The following is a 19,138-nucleotide window of genomic DNA, read 5'->3' on the forward strand; positions in this document are numbered from 1 at the left end:
AATAGACAGGTTGGATCTCCTTGCAGTCCAAGGGACTCTCAAGAGTCTTCTCCAACACCACAGTTCAAAAACATCAATTCTTTGGTGCTCAGCCTTCTTCACAGTCCAACTCTCACATCCATACATGACCACTGGAAAAACCATAGCCTTGACTAGACGGACCTTTGTTGGCAAAGTAATATCTCTGCTTTTGAATATGCTGTCTAGGTTGGTCATAACTTTCCTTCCAAGGAATAAGTGTCTTTTAATTTCATGGCTGCAGTCACCATCTGCAGTGATTTTGGAGCCCAGAAAAATAAAGTCTGACCCTGTTTCCACTGTTTCCCCATCTATTTCCCATGAAGTGATGGGACCGGGTGCCATGATCTTTGTTTTCTGAATGTTGAGCTTTAAGCCAACTTTTTCACTCTCCACTTTCACTTTCATCAAGAGCCTTTTTGTTCCTCTTCACTTTCTGCCATAAGGCTGGCGTCATCTGCATAATGAGGGTATTGATAGTGCACTTAGAGTGCTTAATAAACGTATTTGTATGTATATGGTGCACGTGAGCTTCCCAGGTGGTGCAGTTGGTAAAGAATCCACCTGCCAGTGCGTGAGATGCAAGAGACATGGATTAGATCCTTGGGTCAGGAAGATTCCCTGGAGTAGGAAATGGCAACCCACTCCAGTATTCATGCCCGGAAAGTTCCATGAACAGAGGAGCCTGGCAGGCTACAGTCCACAGAGTTGCACAGAGTCAGACAGGACTGAGCACGCAGCATGCACAGCGTGTACAGCAGGTTGTACTACAGCGTACCCCATTAACATAGGATATGTTATACCAGAAGGGCGCCTTGATCCATCACGAGAACAAATGTTGCTTTGCTTTGAGATAAAGAAAATCAACTTAAGTATAAACTCGCCCCATTTCCCATAGCCAGGTGAAATTCTCCTATTAGATACTTATTCTTTTAAGGAAAAATATCTTGTCCTGTTAGTTACTTAGCCCTTATTCTAATAGCGTATCAGCCCCTCTGTGGGAACCAGCTAGAGAAGAGGAAGAATGCTTCAGTGCCTTAGCTCAAAGGCTGTGGTGGCAACAGAGACAGGATGCTGAACACACATTTTGGGGACAGGGCAGCTGAAGGTCAGCTGAGCTCAGGCAGTGCATTTTTCTAAGGAAGGGACAGTGCCCGTGCCAACTGGTTCTTTTCCTTTTTGCACTATTACAGTTTTCTCATCATGGGCTAGTATAAGAACTCCTCAATTTAAACATTTTCCTCGAAACTGTTCCTGCTCTGTCCTGAGAGAACAAATGAGCGCCTATATCAAGGTTCATGATCTTTTTCTGCGTGCGTGCCAAGTCACTTCTGTCTTTTTATAGTAACATGCTATTTTTGCAAACCAAGCACGATATTTTTTGGAAAATAAGTTCCCCTAAAGGAAAAAAAAAAAAACCATACTGGAAGTGAAAAAAGAAAGAATAAGGTACAAAATCTGCTCCAGGAACACTAGGTTCCTTAGTGTTCTCGGAACTTCGCAGACAGACTCGGCTTGAGGCTCTGCACTGGCTATTTCGCTCCTGGGGCTCTTCACCAAACAGCCACCAAATGAATCCCCACACCTAGTCCAGGCCTCTGATAAATGTCCCCTTGCTGCTCAGGTCAACTCCCACAGCTATGGACATCTTGAAGTCATCTCCTCAGTCACCAGCCCCTGAACCCACTCAACCTGCTATTATTTGCTTGGCTCTTCTAATATACTTATCTGGATATTGCTACGGTGTGTACTTTACCTTCTTGTGTTCAGTATGTATTCATTTGCCTTTCCCTGTTAGAATGCAATCCCCCAAAGGGGGGCTCCTTCTTCGTTCACATCTGTAAAACATAGTAAGTACTCTATACCAGGGTCCCCAACCTCCAGGGCATGGACCAGTACCAGTCCATGGCCTGTTAGGAACTGGGTCACACAGAGCAGGAGGTTAGTGGTGGGCCAGCGAGTGGAGCTTCATCTGTATTTACAGCTGCTCCCCATTGCTCATATTGGGCTTCCTGGGTGGCTCAGCTGGTAAAGAATCCACCTGCAATGCAGGAGACCCAGGTCTGATTCCTGAGTTGGGAAGTTCCCCTGGAGAAGGGATAGGCTACCCACTCCAGTATTTTTGGACAGGAGGTTAGCGGTGGGCCAACAAGCAAAGCTTCATTTGTATTTACAGCTGCTCCCCATTGCTCATATTACCACCTGAGCTCTGCCTCCTGTCAGATCAGCAGTGGTATTAGATTCTCATAGGAGCACTGGAATCAACCTCAGAACATCGCCCCCCACCCTCCGATCCTTGGAAAAACTTTCTTCCATGGAAATTGTCCATATGTGCCAAAAAGGTTGGGACTGCCTCTTTATACATATTTGTTGAATGAGTGAGAAAAAGAATCAAGAAAAAGCTTTTACCCTGAGGATATTGAGATGCATTCACAAGTGTTCTGAATTACTGGGATCAAAACTGAAAATAAAATTTATGTGTGTCAGTGAATCACTAAAGAGACTTAAAGGTCATATCCAAGGATCTCAAACTCCTCTCTCCATACTTGCTAATCATACACTTATCTAATCACAGCATGGTGATGATTATTTATTTACTGTCAATTTAGTACTTCTTCCCTGGACTGCGCTTGTCTTCTAGAGAATCTTCATATGCCAAATATCACTGAAATATTATCTTTTCAGGAACTGCTGAGATAGGAGGCAATCAGAAAGCCCAGGGTTTGATGGCACTAAACTGCTCTCCTTTAAAAATACTGTGGTCCAGCTGAGATTGATAACTGGAGAACAAGACCAGGTAAGAGTTCATACTTTCTCAAACTTTATCCATCAATTCTGACATGTCCACTGCAACTGAACGCTTCTTGAGCAAGACTCCAGCAAAGGCCTGACTTTTATTCAGCCTTTGTTGATGTAGCTACGATGCCAGAAAAACGGGTGGGAACTGGTTCGTGCTTTTCATGAATAGATTGAAACCTTTGTCATTCTTGGTTAGAGACTGATTTAGGTAGAGTATTTGGCCAGTCACAGATAGCTTTCAAATAAGTTAAACAAAATTGTATGTTTTTACCTTATAAGGAGATAAAATTGCATTTGAAATCATAACAATATTTGGAAAAACTTTTGATTTTAGTGGTCCCTTTCATTGATTTATTCTAGAGTTGGGAAAATAATAGGATCAGGAAGAAGGCATGACCCAATGTTTGCTCATTTTGGGAGGATGAAAGATGACCAGGAGAATATCATCCACATGTCATCAGATAATAACCACATTTCTACAAAGCAATTCCCAACGTTTATTGAGAAACATGTCTTTAATATAGACTCAGTTAAAATACTAGTTTTTTTCGTATCTAAAATCTATACAAAAGGGAAGGATTGCTTTTTTTGAATGTCAATAAAATAAAAATGAATATTAGATTTTCCCACCAGCTTAAATCAACATACAAGAGGTTGTATGGGACATATCCTAACTAAGAGAAAATTTCCATGACAGGAAAAAACATTGTTTACATGGCAAGCTCTTTGACATAATACCTAATTTTGTCTTTAACATAAAACTTATGAGTTTCCATGTTATTACTGCTTTTTGTTTCTTTAGCACACAAAACTAAAACAAAGAAAGAAAGATTTCCTAAGGTCACACAACTTGTAAGTCTAAATTAATGTCCTCTACTCTGTCCACCCACAGTTTAGTAAATTTCTAAAATAACATGTTACCAATGTGCTAAAAGATACAATTATATTAAGCTCTAGTTCAAGGTTTTCTGAAAATTAAACCTAAATAATGTTTATTTAAGAAGGACTCAAGAATTAGGTTTAGAAATAGTTGGCATTTGCCATATAGGACAGTGCTACGAATGAAAACGTGTACTTCCGCATTTATTAGTTTTAAGCACACATTGGATGAAAACAGGAAGCAGCATCAGATGAACTGTCTATTCGGTCATTTACAAAAGCCCACTTCAAGGAAGACCAGCAACTCTTGTAAAAGTGGATACTGAAACTTTGACTCAGAAATCAAAATGGGACGGGACTGGATCAGAATCAGGAAGGAATGAATGTGCTGTGCATTCTAACCTGACCAGAAAAGCTTGCATATGGTCAACACTTTTCAAGGAACAGAAAAAACAGGTCTGTCTCGGCAATGTAAACCTCCTCATTAGCAAAATCATACTCTGTCTCAATCTTTATGTGGACTGTAATATAACATGCTGGGATACAGTATGGAGCAAAAGGAAACTGCTAGCTGATGGGTGGGTAATTAACAAGAGGAACTTCAGCCAAACTGCTGGACAAGATAAAGACAAAACAAGCAAGGTACCGTGGAGCTGCTCTGAGAGAAAGGAATAAAACTAGCAGGCTGTGTTTGACATCCCTTGTAAGAAGCATGGTGAGGACTAAGGGGAATTCAGAGCTTATCCTTGCCTTGATAGGGCTAGGTGGTACTCATGTGACGTAAGACTGCAAATCCAATTCTGCTGAAAGTTACTTTTTTCCACTGATGGTCTTCATTTGAAGGAGGAGGTCAGAGAAAAAAGCATCTTTCAGTATTATTTCGAGGATTAGCATTAATGCCTAGCACAGTGCATGGCACTAATGAGTTCTCAATAAATAGTAACCTTGTTATTTATAAAAGGTTAACCTGAGTACCTGAGAGGGAAAGTGATTTCTGAGATGGACTAATGCTTCCTGAAATTAGAACACGGGGGAGAAGACAACTTAATCTGAAACCTTGTATATCACAGTAGCACTTTAGAGCTTTCTAACTACACTGTTCCTCATCTGTCACCTGAGGAAGGTGACCCGCTGGCTGGTAGGATCCCAGAAATAAAGGCTTTTAAACAAGCTCTGAACTGTGTTGCTCCCCCACTTCTCCCACCAGCTGGCTGGGAACCTTCTCCAGAAGCCAGGCTGACTCAATGAAAACACATCTTATTCTATGTAATGGACTCACCTTGGTGCATTGGGGAATTGAACAGTGAGTCTGTTCCACTACCTTCCTTGAATTTTCCTATATTATTAGAGAGGTAAGACATGCCCATATCTAAACATAATTGAATTTAGACTATATTCCAGAAATACATTGCTGTGAATTTTAGAAAGGAAGAATTCTTATCTTCTTTGGGATGACCAATAAAGGCTTCATGGGAGAAGCCAGATTTAATGGGCTCTTGAAGGATAAGAAACAATTACACACTAGAGTGTTAATTCTGTTAACAAATAAGTTGCACTCTGACAGCCTTTTTATGTGGCCATAAATCATAGCACCAAAGAAAGAAGAAATATTGGAAGCACAGAGATTAATTCCAGGATCCTGGGAGAACTAAGGAATCAGGGTAGGGAATGACACACTCAAGAGTCATTAACCACAACCAATTTACATCAAATATTATGAATAAGTTTAAATATGCACACTGCAGTCTTCAGGAGGATGGAAAGAATAAGGTGGTGTGAGGAGGAGGAAATGCAGTAGTTTCCCGAGGCAGCTGCCAGCGATTCCTTCTCGCCCTGTGTGCAGTGTGCAGGAGAGATGTTACTGGAGTCTCCTGCCCCGAATCCCCTGGCCTGTAACTTTCTTTGAGCAGCACAGTCCTGCAGATGTGATGCTGTGCCTGTGGGGGTCCCAGCTGTGATGTGATGCTATGCTGTGTTACGTCATGAGCTCTGCCAGTTCTTGCTCTCGCTCTCCTGGGTCTCAGCTGTCATCCTGTATGGGGCCCCAGGACAAGCTACAGAGACAGGCTGGGAGAGGCCCAGGACAGCGGGGTGTCACATGCAAGGGGAGGTCACTTGGAAGAGAATTGAGGTTTACCAGTAGGTTCAGCACTGAGGTCCCAGACACGCCCACCTCAAGTTTATTAATATTTACAACCAATTAACAATGTCTCAAATCTGCCCCCTTGCTTTGTTTCCAAATAAAGGACAAGTGAATGAGTCCTAAGGAATGAGTCTCACATACGTTTTGAGCATGCCCACGTGACTGGCAAGGTGCTACAGCTGCTTCACAGAGAACAGGACATGGCTCTTCTGGAAAGCAACATGGTAGCTCTTACTCATGATTTAGCACTTAGTTCTAAGGAGCTTTCCTGGGGCTTTCCTGGTGGCTCAGACAGTAAAGAATCTGACTGCAATGCAAGAGATCCGGGTTTGATCCCTGGGTTGGGAAAATCCCCTGGAGAAGGGAATGGCACCCCACTCTAGTACTCTTGCCTGGAGAATTCCATGACCAGAGAAGCCTGGGGGGTGCTACAGTCTATGGGGTCACACAGAATCAGAAACAGTTGAGCAACTAACACTTTCACTTTTTTTTCAAATCAGCTCTTAAAGAAACTGTTCTGACTCTCACCCTACAAAGTATGGTATGTTAGGAGCCCCCTGTTTATGTTCCTAGAACACTGATCTATTCCTATTTCATATTTGAATCTGTTTACTGGTCTGTCTTATCCACTAAACCCAACTCCTTACATTACACACAGAGACCAATAACTTTTATCTCCAGTACGTAACAGATGCTTACTAAAGAAATATAGTCCCTCTAAATAGTGACAAAGTACTAGGTTAAAAACCTCTTTTTCTGGAACACAGCACTTGATTGATTGGCAGTTGGATGCATGGATGAACAGAATGACAAGTGCTCTGAGAGCACAGTGGAGACTTAAAATGCATTCTTATTAAGTTGCAGAAATGAATCAAGAACAATACTGAGTTGTTCATCATTAGGACTGAGGGAAGCTGTTGAAAGGCATGAGCACAGGGTAAAGGAGAGCTGACCAAGAGGAAATTCCCTGGCCCAGTCTTCTCTTCTGCTGCAGAGGCTATCTGGAGTATGGGATGAGATGCTCATCAGTGAAGGGTTCCAAGAACAGAGACAAAGCAACTGTGCACAGAGTATGACTGAGGCGATGAGTCAGAGGGGGAAAGACAGGAGAAGTGGGGAGAAACTTGAAGGTCATGCAAGGGCCCTAAACATTTTATCCCAGCTGCAACATGGAGTCTTTGAAAAGTTTTAGGAGGGGAGTAATCTGGAAAAGGAAATGGCAACCTGCTCCAGTATTCTTGCCTGGAGAATCCCATGGACAGAGGAGCCTGGCAGGCTACAATCCATGGGACTGCAAGAGTTGGACACGACTTAGTGACTAAACCACCACCACCACCAATCTGAAAAGATTTTGAATTGTGGAACAATCTTTCACTGACCCAAAGAAGGACAAAAGGGAGGAATAAAATTTCTAATGAGACTCTACACTTCTTGATGGACTACCTTGGTCAACCAGACACTACCACCAATTATCAAGGCTAAATCACTTTGTTTTCATTTCAGGGACAACTTGGCTCTGAGAGAATCTGATCATTAAGTTATCAATTTATAGAACCCAATTGTTCTATTTAAAAAATCCCTGAGAAACACTAGTGGGATGCCCTTAGACACTCAGCAGATTTCCAAGTGTTTCTAGTATTTGTAAAGACCTCAATGCCCAATCTGGAACTAGATTAGGTCAGAATTTATCTAAAATTGGCTAAAAACCAGTCCATCCTAAAGGACATCAGTCCTGGGTGTTCATTGGAAGGACTGATGTTGAAGCTGAAACTCCAATACTTTGGCCACCTGATGTGAAGATCTGACTCATTGGAAAAGACCCTGATGCTGGGAAAGATTGAGAGCAGGAGGAGAAGTGGACGACAGAGGAGGAGATGGTTGGATGGCATCACCGACTCAATGGACATGGGTTTGGCTGGACTCCAGGAGTTGGTAATGGACAGGAAGGCCTGGTTCATGGGGTTGCAAAGAGTTAGACAGGACTGAGCAACTGAACTGAACTGAATTGGCTGAAAACAAACCCTGATGATTCATCATTTGCCAGAAACAATGACACTATTGCCTTATATCCTTTTATCTGGCAGAGAACACAGACGCCGTGAGCCACAGAGGAATCGAAATCCATAGCCTCACTTATACTTAAAAATATTGATATGTAAATGAGTCAAAGAAATGGGGTCCAGGCAAGAGGGGGAGTGGGTGTGATTCATTTTGCTGTTGGGGGCGGAGCTCTGTGCCAGGTTACTGGGTATGAACACAGGAGTCCCCTGAGAGGAGGCGGCAGTCTCAACATTACTTCTGCAGACAACCACTCACGTTGAAACATTCCCCTTTCTAAACAGCAGCACTTGAACCCCAACTGAAAGCCGCCAAACAGGCCAAGACATGGGAGCTAAACAGAGAGGACTGAAATGAGACACCTTCCTTCTGGGACCAGGTGAAGACTCCCTCTGGCAGCCACATAGGAAAGTCAGGGCTGGCCGTTCCTTTCTTTCATGGTATTCCTGCCTTTCAAGAGTTGAAACCTATGACAAGTTGCATGATCAGCGAATCTCCAGCTCTGTGACTGTTAGAAATGACAAAGCAGACTCCTGAAAATATGAGAGTGTCCTCTATCCAGGACAGAGCTCACAGGTTCTAAACTTGTAAGTGAGAAGAACCAACCTGTTCCTCACCTGGGATCATGCCACAAGAAGGTCCAAGGGTGCCTGATGAATCCTGTTTTCCAGATTTGCTCTAAATAGAAACACAGGGCTACACACACACACACACACACACACACACACACACACCCTGTGTTCAAAGAGCAGAAACGGGGTTGAGACACACAGGAAAGACTGTAGAGCCAGAGGTTGCATTTCTCTGGGTGCAGATGTGTGCCTGCTAATCCTTATTGATGCTGAAGCTGAAGCTCCGATCCTTTGGCCACACGATGCAAAGAGCTGACTCATTGGAAAAGACCCTGATGCTGGGGAAGATTGAAGGCAGGAGAAGGGGGCAACAGAGGATGAGATGGTTGAATGGCATCATTGACTCAATGGATATGAGTTTGAGCAAACTTGGGGAGATAGTGAAGGACAAGGAAGCCTGGCATGCTGCAGTCCATGGGGTCGCAAAGAGTTAGACATGAATGAGCAACTGAACAACAACAAATCCTTGTTAAGTAAGGGGAGAATTGAAATTCCACACATTACAGGATTTTTTTTTCCTTTTAAATTCTCAGGAAAGCAATCCTAAGCTGGTCAGTCCTCTTTTTTTCAAACAGCTATAGGAATGTGAGTTACAGCGCTTTTCTTCTACAGCCATTTTATAATCTAATTTTCACAACCGTAAGGCTTTACTCCTGTTCATTATTATCTCATCGGTATCACTTTCTTTCTCTCTTTATTAGGTTTTTATTTCAACTACTTAAGCTATTTGTTATTATTATTACTGCTACTATTATTATTGCTGCTGCTTCCAAATGGTTGTTATTTTTTCCTATCTGAAGTGAGCAATGGTTTTGAGAAATGAATAGTAATTCATATACGTTACTTTCGGCTTCCCTTGTAGCTCCATTGGTAAAGAATCTGTCTACAATGCAGGAGACGTGGGTTTGATTCCTGGGTCGTGAAGATCCCCTGGAGAAGGAAATAGCAACCCACTCCAGTATTCTTCCTTTGACAATCCCATGGACAGAGGAGCCTGGCAGGCTACAGTCCATGGGGTCTCAAGAGTTAGACACAACTTCGCGACTAAACCATCTTCATTAACCATATGTTACTTTCAGGGGACAGGTCAATAATACTGCATAAAGGTTGGAAAAGGCTGCATATCTACTTAATCATACAAAACATGTGTTTATAAAATATAATTGTATATTAGTATGAAAATATTAATTATATATAATATCATACTAGTACATAAAATCTTATCTATATATTTGAGAACTCTGTACAAATCATTGTTCTTTCATTTTGGAATGCTTCTTAAGAGGATATTAAACAGAGTACAGATCCCAGACTCTGTATATACAGTTTTGTGCTCCAATATTTGCTTTGAAGGTCCATGCTGGTCCAAAGCTTTTTAAAGACCTTTTTTTTGGTTGTTGCAGACCACAAAGATTTCAAGGCTCTCTGAACTGCTGAAGTGATATTGTCTCATCCACACGCTACAGGACTTGGTAAGTCGAGGTGTGACCAGGATATACAAAGCTTGTTATAACAAGCATAGGCAGACAGACACACGCTAATGAGGCACGTCCTTGGAAGACATCTCAGTAGAAAGTTAGACACTTTTTAAATTGATGCTGCCTTTGCTTAAAATGCTTTCTTGTTATTCTCTTCTTACAGTGCCTTAAGTTTATAGTGATTATTTTATGCTTCATCATTTATAGGCCAAACAAAGGAAAAAAGTCTCATTTCATACTTGCACTGGAGTTTAATTCTTTAATGACATTCCTTATCCTGATTGGCCCCCTTATTCAGCTGACTTTGATACAAATGACTTTGGGAGGGTTCTCCAAATCAAATCTGCCTTCAAAGGTGAAGATTTTTTGTCTAGCACATAGCGCACAATAAATATTTGATGACAGCATGATTGAATTAGACACCTGGGAGGATGGTTGAAATCAGGTGCTGCTGCCTCCAAAATGGAATTAAAAATTGCCACAAGCAACGGCATACTGACTCATTGTCTTATATTATTATCTAATTTAATCTTGACACATTCTCTATATTCGTTGTGCGAAGAATTTATGTATTCTATTTCTTTTGTGCCCATCTTCAAGTGCCCAAGGCAAAGGCTTGTTAATTATTTTCTCTTACTGCATACATCACACAGTGCATAAGTTCCACTGAAAGAATTCACTGCAAAGCTCAAGGTGGAGAGAGGAAGATACTACTTGGCCTCACCTGTAGCGTTGAGTGGTTGACATTCATCATAACCTGATCCTAATCTCCCTTCTTGGCTGGTTTTCTGCCTCAGGGATCATCCAGCAGTGGGCACCATCACTGAACCACATGATTGCTGAACACAACCCCTGGTCCCATAAATCTATGCCTTGACTTGGGGTCTTCACTTTGTCTGAAATACATTTACTCCTGTAGTCTGTCTGATGACAACCTATATATTTTCCCAGTCCTAAACTAATTTCATTTATTTGTGAAGTATTTTTGGACCTACTAGGTAGGAAAAAAAAATCTCTTCCCTTGTTTTTGTCCATATCACTTTGTAGATAAAACTACCAGAGTGTCACTCCCGTATATTACATCTACTTGTTCTATCATAGTGGGGCTTCCCTGGTAGCTCAACTGGCAAAGACTCTGCTTGTAGTGCAGGAGATCCTGGTTCGGTCCCTGGGTCAGGAAGATCCCCTGGAAATGGAAATGGCAATCCACTCTAGCATCCTTGCCTGGAAAAATTCATGGACAGAGGAGCCTGGTGGTCTACAGTCCATGGGGTTGCAAGAGTCAGACACGACTTAGCAACTAAACCACCACATATCATAGTGGAGCCAGAGACCATGAATACCTTTAGGTCTGGACTATGTCTCCTTCATAGTCCTTATCCAGCATCTAGGTCTTCGTGTGATTAGGAATGACTCAATTTTTGCAGGATGAATGAATGCCTACAGGGCAGTTGGTACCTAAAACCGGCATGACCGCACACTTTTCCTAACCTACTCTGCACTCATAAGAAAACTCTGGCCTTCTGTTCAGGAATTATTGCTTAATTAGATAGGAACTTCTGCCAATACATCCTGGGGCATAACTAGGAAGTAATATCCAGCATTCTTTCCATTCTTTCACTTACTCTTTCCTGAGGAGAAGTGACTTATATGATCAGTGAGATAAGAGCAGAACAATTTTCTTCCTCCTCTTACTCCTGTATCTATCCCTTCCTCTCTCTCCTGCTACCCAGCATACTGATTTGCATCAAGACCTGGGATTTCATACTGGCTGCTTCTGCATGTGATGGGCAGATGAGAAAGGGCCGACTTCAACCACCTCCCACTTTCTTTGCCTGTAATGAAAGTGGGTAACTTCAATACAGAAGAAAACAAGTAGAAAATCTAACCAGGGACCTTCCATGTTAGGGAACAGACACTCTTGGTTACAACTCAATATTCATTTCCTGCTTTCCTTTTTCTTTCCACTGAAACCTGTTTCTCCCAAGAAGCTGTAGAAAAGGTGACTTTTTCCCCAGCTTCAGAATATTCTGTTATTTCTAAGCCCATGATAGTAATCCCACTCCCCTTGCTGGGATTTAGGAATGGGAAAGTGAAAGTGAAGTCCCTCAGTCATGTCTGACTCTTTGCGACCCCATGGACTGTAGCCTACCATGCTCCTCTGCTCATGGGATTTTCCAGGCAAGAGTACTGGAGTGGGGTGCCATTGCCTTCTCCAGAGGGTCTTCCTGACCCAGGGATTGAACCCGGGTCTCCGTCTCCCACGTTGTACGCTTTACCATCTGAGCCACCCGGGAAGTCCCAGAATGGGCATATGACCCAATTCTGGCCAAAGAGATGTGAGGGAAAGTCATTAGGGGCTTCCAGGAAAATTTTCTTACTCAGGAGTAAAGGTAGAGTCTTTCTTCTTCCTCTGGATGTTTTTGTGTACATATATCACACCTGTAACCAACATGGCCTTTTATTTCCAGCCTAAGGATGAAGCTAACACATAGAGAAGGACAGAAACCAAGAAAATAACTGAGCATAGCACCACTGTTCTGACATCCTGGAGCAGATCTATCTATGAATTTTGGTGATTTCCATTCATTGAAGGCAAGACTATGCTAATTAACCCAGTGGTAAATATATTTAATTCCCCATCTGACCCTTGGTGTGCTGCAATCTATAGGATCACAAAGAGTGAGACATGACTTAGCAACTGAACATCAAGAAGGAAATCTAAAATCCAAAATATCAAGCGGAACAGGAATTCATAAACAGAAAGGTAAGTTGAGACATTGTTACAAAGGAAGATTAAAGACCAATCCCATTCAACATATACATAATAATACATGACTAAGTAGAGGTTAAAGCGTCTGCCTCCAATTCGGGAGACCCGGGTTCAATCCCTGGGTCGGGAAGATCCCCTGGAGAAGGAAATGGTAACCCACTCCAGTATTCTTGCCTGGAGAATCCCAGGGATGGAGAAGCCTGGTAGGCTACAGTCCATGGGGTCACAAAGAGTCAGACACGACTGAGCGACTTCACTTTCACTTTCACTTAAGTAGAGGAGTCTCATTGAGATAATTTTTACAAAAGTAATTACAGAAATAAAGAAATGAAATCAGGGGGAGATTGTATTCCAGCTAGAATTGTAAACTGGAGGATATGATTTGCAACTTGGTAGCAAGTAACAAAGGGGCATCAATAGAACCAAGTGAGAGCCAGTTAAATTGGGCAGATGCTCAGCTAGTGGATTAGCCTGGAAAAACACATTTCAAACTATTTCTGGATTCTTTAATGCACTCATATTCAAAAGTATTTCCATGATTTTGATCCTTAAGTAACTGGAACATGGATTGTCTAAAATCCACTTTGTATTAATGGTGGTAAAAGAATGAATATGACTAGAAAAGAGAGATCATAAAAGTCTACATTGTTTCATGAAACAACTGGACCAGGAGCATTTTTAAAGTGTTAAAGAAGCCTTCAGTAGGAGGGCATCACACAAAGCTTTTAGAGACTAACCGTCTTGGCCCCCAACACCCCATGAATCCCCTTCAGGGCTTCTCTGCGTCCTGGCCCAGCTGTGCTAGTTATACAGAAATGTGCTTGTTTTTTCTCTCTCATCTGTGGTTTTATGTACATTTGATTGTTGGTTTTCTACCTGAGAGTTTTCCTCTTTATGGACCATTCACAAAACACTATAAAATCCTGGACCAGCTTCTGCTTAACCAACACCCTCTGTAGCCATGCCTTCTACTGCTCTGTGTGAGAATGATTAGAGAATAGAAGCTCATTTTAATACTCTTCTAGATAAAGTACAATAAGGTAAATAGGTCTGTCAAAAATCATATTAAAATCCCAAGCCAAATAGAAACATCTTTGGAATTATTTGTGCTGAAGTTACCTTCAACTGCCATTAATAATTAAAAGTGCCTGTCTGTGTTTATTCTCCCTTTCATTTTAAAATAGGCCATACCAGAGCAGGGACTGCAGAAGGCACTGGCGACCCACTCCAGTAATCTTGCCTGGAGAATCCCATGGATGGAGGAGTCTGGTGGGCTGCAGTCCACGGGGTCGCAAAGAGTCGGACACGACTGAGCGACTTCACTTTCACTTTTCACTTTCATGCATTGGAGAAGGAAATGGCAACCCACTCCAGTGTTCCTACCAGGAGAATCCCAGGGACGGGGGAGCCTGGTGGGCTGCCGTCTATGGGGTCACACAGTCAGACACTACCGAAGCAGCAGCAGAGCAGGGACCACATCTTCTTGTTACATAATTGCCCATAAACTACCCTTGAGAGGTATACACACTATAGACAGTCAGTGGATAATGGATTTGCTAACAAAGTATCTTTACAAGAATCAAAATCATTGAACATGGGTATAGGATGCACACAAAGCTCTTATTCTAATGAGGCATCTTGGACTAGCTCAAAGTTACAATCACTTCAAAGTCTGTTTTTCCTCAAAGTCTGTTTGACCATCCCCAACCCATGGTCACTCACACATAAGCGGGTACTTTGTGAGATATTTGTTCAGTGGTATGAGACAATTATTTTAGTATGTCTTGGATCTAGTTAAATTCTATGCCCCCAAATGCTTTGATTTTTAGACAAAATTGTCTATTTAAGAGTAAAAAGGTCTGGATCTGCCTGATTCACGTGCTCATGTATTTCAGCCATGATAGTGAAAGTTGCTCAGTTGTGTTCGACTGTTTGTGACCCCATGGACTATACAGTCCATGGAATTCTCCAGGCCAGAATACTGGAGTGGGTAGCCATTCTGTTCTCCAGGGGATCTTCCCAACCCTGGGATCAAACCCAGGCCTCTCCCATTGCAGGCAGATTTTTTACCAGCTGAGCCACCAGGGAAGCCCAGGAATACTGGAGTGGGTAGCCTATCCCTTTTCCAGCAGATCTTCCTGACCCAGGAATTGAACCAGGGTCTCCTGCATTGCAGGCAGATTCTTTACCAATTGAGCTATGAGGGGAGCTCATTTTGGGCCATAGAATCTCTGTATTCCTAAAAATTCAGCAATATGCTGAAAAAGTATCAAAAGGAACACTAAATGAAATCCTCAATCCAATTTTCTTCTTTTACAGTTTAAAAAATCAGTCTAAAAAGGTTACTGACTATCCTGTTACATGAATGGTTAAAAATAGAGCTGTGATAAAAGCCTGGATTTCTTTCCTAGTATTCTCTGACCATATCACGTATGGATGTGAGAATTGGACCATAAAGAAGGCTGAGTGCCAAAGAATTGATGCTTTCAAACTGTAGCTCTGGAGAAGACTCTTGAGAATCCCTTGGACTGCAAGGAGATCAAACAAGTCAATCCTAAAGGAAATCAGTCCTGAAATTCTTTGGAAGGAATGATGCTGAAGCTGAAGCTCCAATACTGTGGGCACCTGATGCAAAGAGCCAACTCTTTGGGAAAAACCCTGATCCTGGGAAAGACTGAGGGCAAGAGGAGAAGGGAACGACAGAGGATGAGGTGGTTGGATGGCATCATTGTCTCAATGGACATGAGTTCGAGCAAACTCTGGGAGATAGTGAAGGACAAGGAAGCCTGGTGTGCTACAGTCCATGGGGTCACAAAGAGTCAGACATGATTCAGCAACTGAAAAACAACAATAATTCCATGACCAAGTCACTGAACAAAGCTGAAATGATGCCCAGGAGAAAATGATTTGTGAGTACACTCACACATATCTACCATAGATTTAGCAGGGTACTATCAAGTACTTGCTTCCTAAAGACCAAGATAGAGAACTTCCTGTTTAAAATAAGAGAGTAAAGACCTCTGCATCTCCTTGCCCCCTGAAACCAATCAAATTTAAGAAAGTTAGAAATTAAAAAAAAAATGCTATAAAATATTCACTTAATACAATGAAAGCAGTAAAGCAAAACTGGAGCCTAAAAGACATGAGATACAGGAAGCAAAAAGTAAAATGGCTTGCTGCAGTCCATGGGGTCCCAAAGAGTCAGACACGACCTACCGACTGAACAACTCTGGTAAAACAATGAAAGTAGCTAAGCTGCTAGGTCTTGGAAAAGAAGTGGAAAGGAAAAACAGAATCATCATGTAAGTGAAAGTCACATAAATGTCAGCAAACAAAGAAACCAAGAAAGAAAAACAGACTTTACTGAAACTATAATCAGAGGCATCAGTGACTAATTTGAGAAAAAAAAAATTGAAAAGGACAAAAGGTTGATCAATATTAGTAAAAGATTACAAATTATGAAAGACAAAATACAACTAGAATTTATAGATGACATTTAAAAATTAATGATATAATAAAAAAGTATCTTTAAAAAGGAAAAATTCCATCAATAGAAAGTATAAATTTTCAGTGAATACCCATAGAAATTGACTAAAAATGAGAATATTCCAAAATATGAAATTGTGGAAAAAACAGTGGTAAAGAATTCTATAAATATTCAGACAAAAGAAAAGGAAGTCAGGGTAACCTTAATTCTCTTGGTTTTAATGACTGGTACCAAGAGACTGTAGACTCATGTCTGCAAGTCCTCAGGGAAAGAAGGTCTGACTTGATAATTTTCATACCTAGACAGCCTGCTATATAGGTGGGGATAAATATTTCCCAACAAACAAGACCTCTGGGAATTTAACTCTCATGAGCATATTTTTTAAGTTATTAAATAAAATAATAAATTTCCATAACCAAGAGGTGGATAAGGCAGTTGTGGTAAAAGAAAGAGTGGTGAACACAGAATCCAACCCAAGATACAGCTATGTCTAAACAACTGGGAGACTCAAGTCATAGATCGGAATGTAAATAATATTAATTATAACAGCATTTAAATTATAATATGACCACCTTAGTTTGAGGGGTTGAGTGGAGTAGAGAAAGTGGGAGGTGCTGCAGTCAATTAGATTTCCTTCTAGGGATGTGAGTCAATTGATAAGCTTATGATTAAAAATCAAATAACAATGGAAGAAGCACATTATTATTCTTCATTCAACAATGACTTAATGAATTCTACTCTTTAAAAATTAAACTTTTAAATTTGTATTGGAGTATAGCCGATTAACACTGTTGTGATAGTTGCAGATGAGCAGCGAAGGGACTCAACCATACCTACACATGTATCCAGTCTCCCCTAAACTGCCCTCCCATCCAGGATGCCACATAATATTGAGCAGAGTTCTGTGTGCTATAGAATAGGTCCTTGTTGGTCATCCATTTTAATATAGCAGTGTGTATATGTCTATCCCAAACTCCCTAACTATCCCTTTCCCATATCCGAAGGATACCTTGGGCTTCTCTGGTGGCTCAGATGATAAAGAATCTGCCTGTAATACAGGAGATACAGGTTTGATCCCTGGGCTGGGAAGATCCCGTGGAGAAAGGAATGGCAACCTGCTCTAGTATTCTTGCCTGGAGACTTCCATGGACAGAGGAGCCTGGAGGGCTACAGTCCGTGGGGTCACAAAGAATTGGACATGACTGAGCATCTATTTCTGCTTTATTGACTATGCCAAAGCCTTTGACTGTGTGGATCACAATAAACTGTGGGAAATTCCGAAAGATGGGAATACCAGACCACCTGACCTGCCTCTTGAGAAACCTGTATGCAGGTCGGAAGCAACAGTTAGGACTGGACATGGAACAACAGACTGGTTCCAAATATGAAAAGGAGTACGTCAAGGCTGTATATTGTCACCCTGCTTATTTAACTTATATGCAGAGTACATCATGAGAAACGCTGGGCTGGAAGATGCACAAGCTGGAATCAAGATTGCCGGGAGAAATATCAATAACCTCAGATATGCAGATGACACCACCCTTATGGCAGAAAGTGAAGAGGAACTAAAGAGCCTCTTGAAAGTAAAAGAGGAGAGTGAAAAAGTTGGCTTAAAGCTCAACATTCAGAAAACTAAGATCATGGCATCCAGTCCCATCACTTCATGGCAAATAGATGGGGAAACAGTGAAAACAGTGAGAGACTTTATTTTTGGGGCTCCAAAATGACAGCAGATGGTGACTGCAGCCATGAAATAAAAAGATGCTTACTCCTTGGAAGAAAAGTTATCACCAACCTAGATAGCATATTCAAAAGCAGAGACATTACTTTGCCAACAAAGGTCTGTCTAGTCAAGGCTATGGTCTTTTCAGTAGTCACGTATGGATATGCTGCTGCTGCTGCTGCTAAGTTGCTTCAGCTGTGTTTGACTCTGTGCGACCCCATAGATGGCAGCCCACCAGGCTCTTTGTCCATGGGATTCTCCAGGCAAGAATACTGGAGAGGGTTGCCATTTCCTTCTCCAGTGTGGATATGAGAGGTGGACTATAAATAAAACTGAGCACTGCAGAATTGATGGTTTTGAACTGTGGTTTTGGAAAAGACTCTTGAGAGTCCCTTGGATGGCAAGGAGATCCAACCAGTCCATCCTAAAGGAAACCAGTCCTGAATATTGATTGGAAGGACTGATGCTGAAGCTGAAACTCCAATACTTTGGCCGCCTGATACGAAGAGCTGACTCATTCAAAAAGACCCTGATGCTGGGAAAGATTGAAGGTAGGAGGAGAAGGGGATGACAGAGGATGAGATGGTTGGATGGCATCACTGCCTCAACAGACATGAGTTTGAGTAAACCCTGGGAATTGGTGAGGCCTGGTGTGCTGTAGTCCATGGGGTCGCAAAGAGTCAGACACGACTAAGCATCTGAACCGAACTTAACTGAGCAACTAACACTTTCACTTCACTTCAAGGATACCTTAGTAAGCAAAGTCAAGCTCCTCCTGATCACACCCTAGTTGGGAAGACAGAAGATAAACAAATAACATAATCTCACATAATGAGATATGCGATGAAGAAAAGAGAGAAGGGAGGGAAGAAGTGCTGGGATGACGATGAACTCTTTTCCATGGTGTTGTTGGGGAAAGCTTCTGACCGAGGTAAGTGACATTTGAGAGAAACTGAATGATGAAGAGACGTAGGACTTGAAAATTTGAGGGAAGAGCATTCCAGGCAGAGTAAGGGCTAAGGTGAGGACTTGGAGGCTGTAAGTAGATTCACACAGGTGGCTGGACAAGGTTGGCAAGGCAGAGTAATCCCTGGGCAGAGAGGTGGGCAAGGGTACAGTGGATTGCAGACCGTGTGAGGAGGATTCCA

The 19,138-nt window shown here is 41.9% G+C and overlaps 1 protein-coding gene across 1 annotated transcript in view; it reads right to left on the reverse strand.

Annotated features, from left to right (window-relative positions):
* CNTNAP2 (contactin associated protein-like 2) overlaps positions 1-19,138 on the reverse strand; it is a 909,256-nt gene that overhangs the window by 570,930 nt on the left and 319,188 nt on the right. The window lies entirely within an intron of this gene.

This window comes from Bison bison, unplaced genomic scaffold (genome assembly GCF_000754665.1).
Source record: "Bison bison bison isolate TAMUID 2011002044 unplaced genomic scaffold, Bison_UMD1.0 scf7180017864191, whole genome shotgun sequence".
NCBI lineage: Eukaryota > Metazoa > Chordata > Mammalia > Artiodactyla > Bovidae > Bison > Bison bison.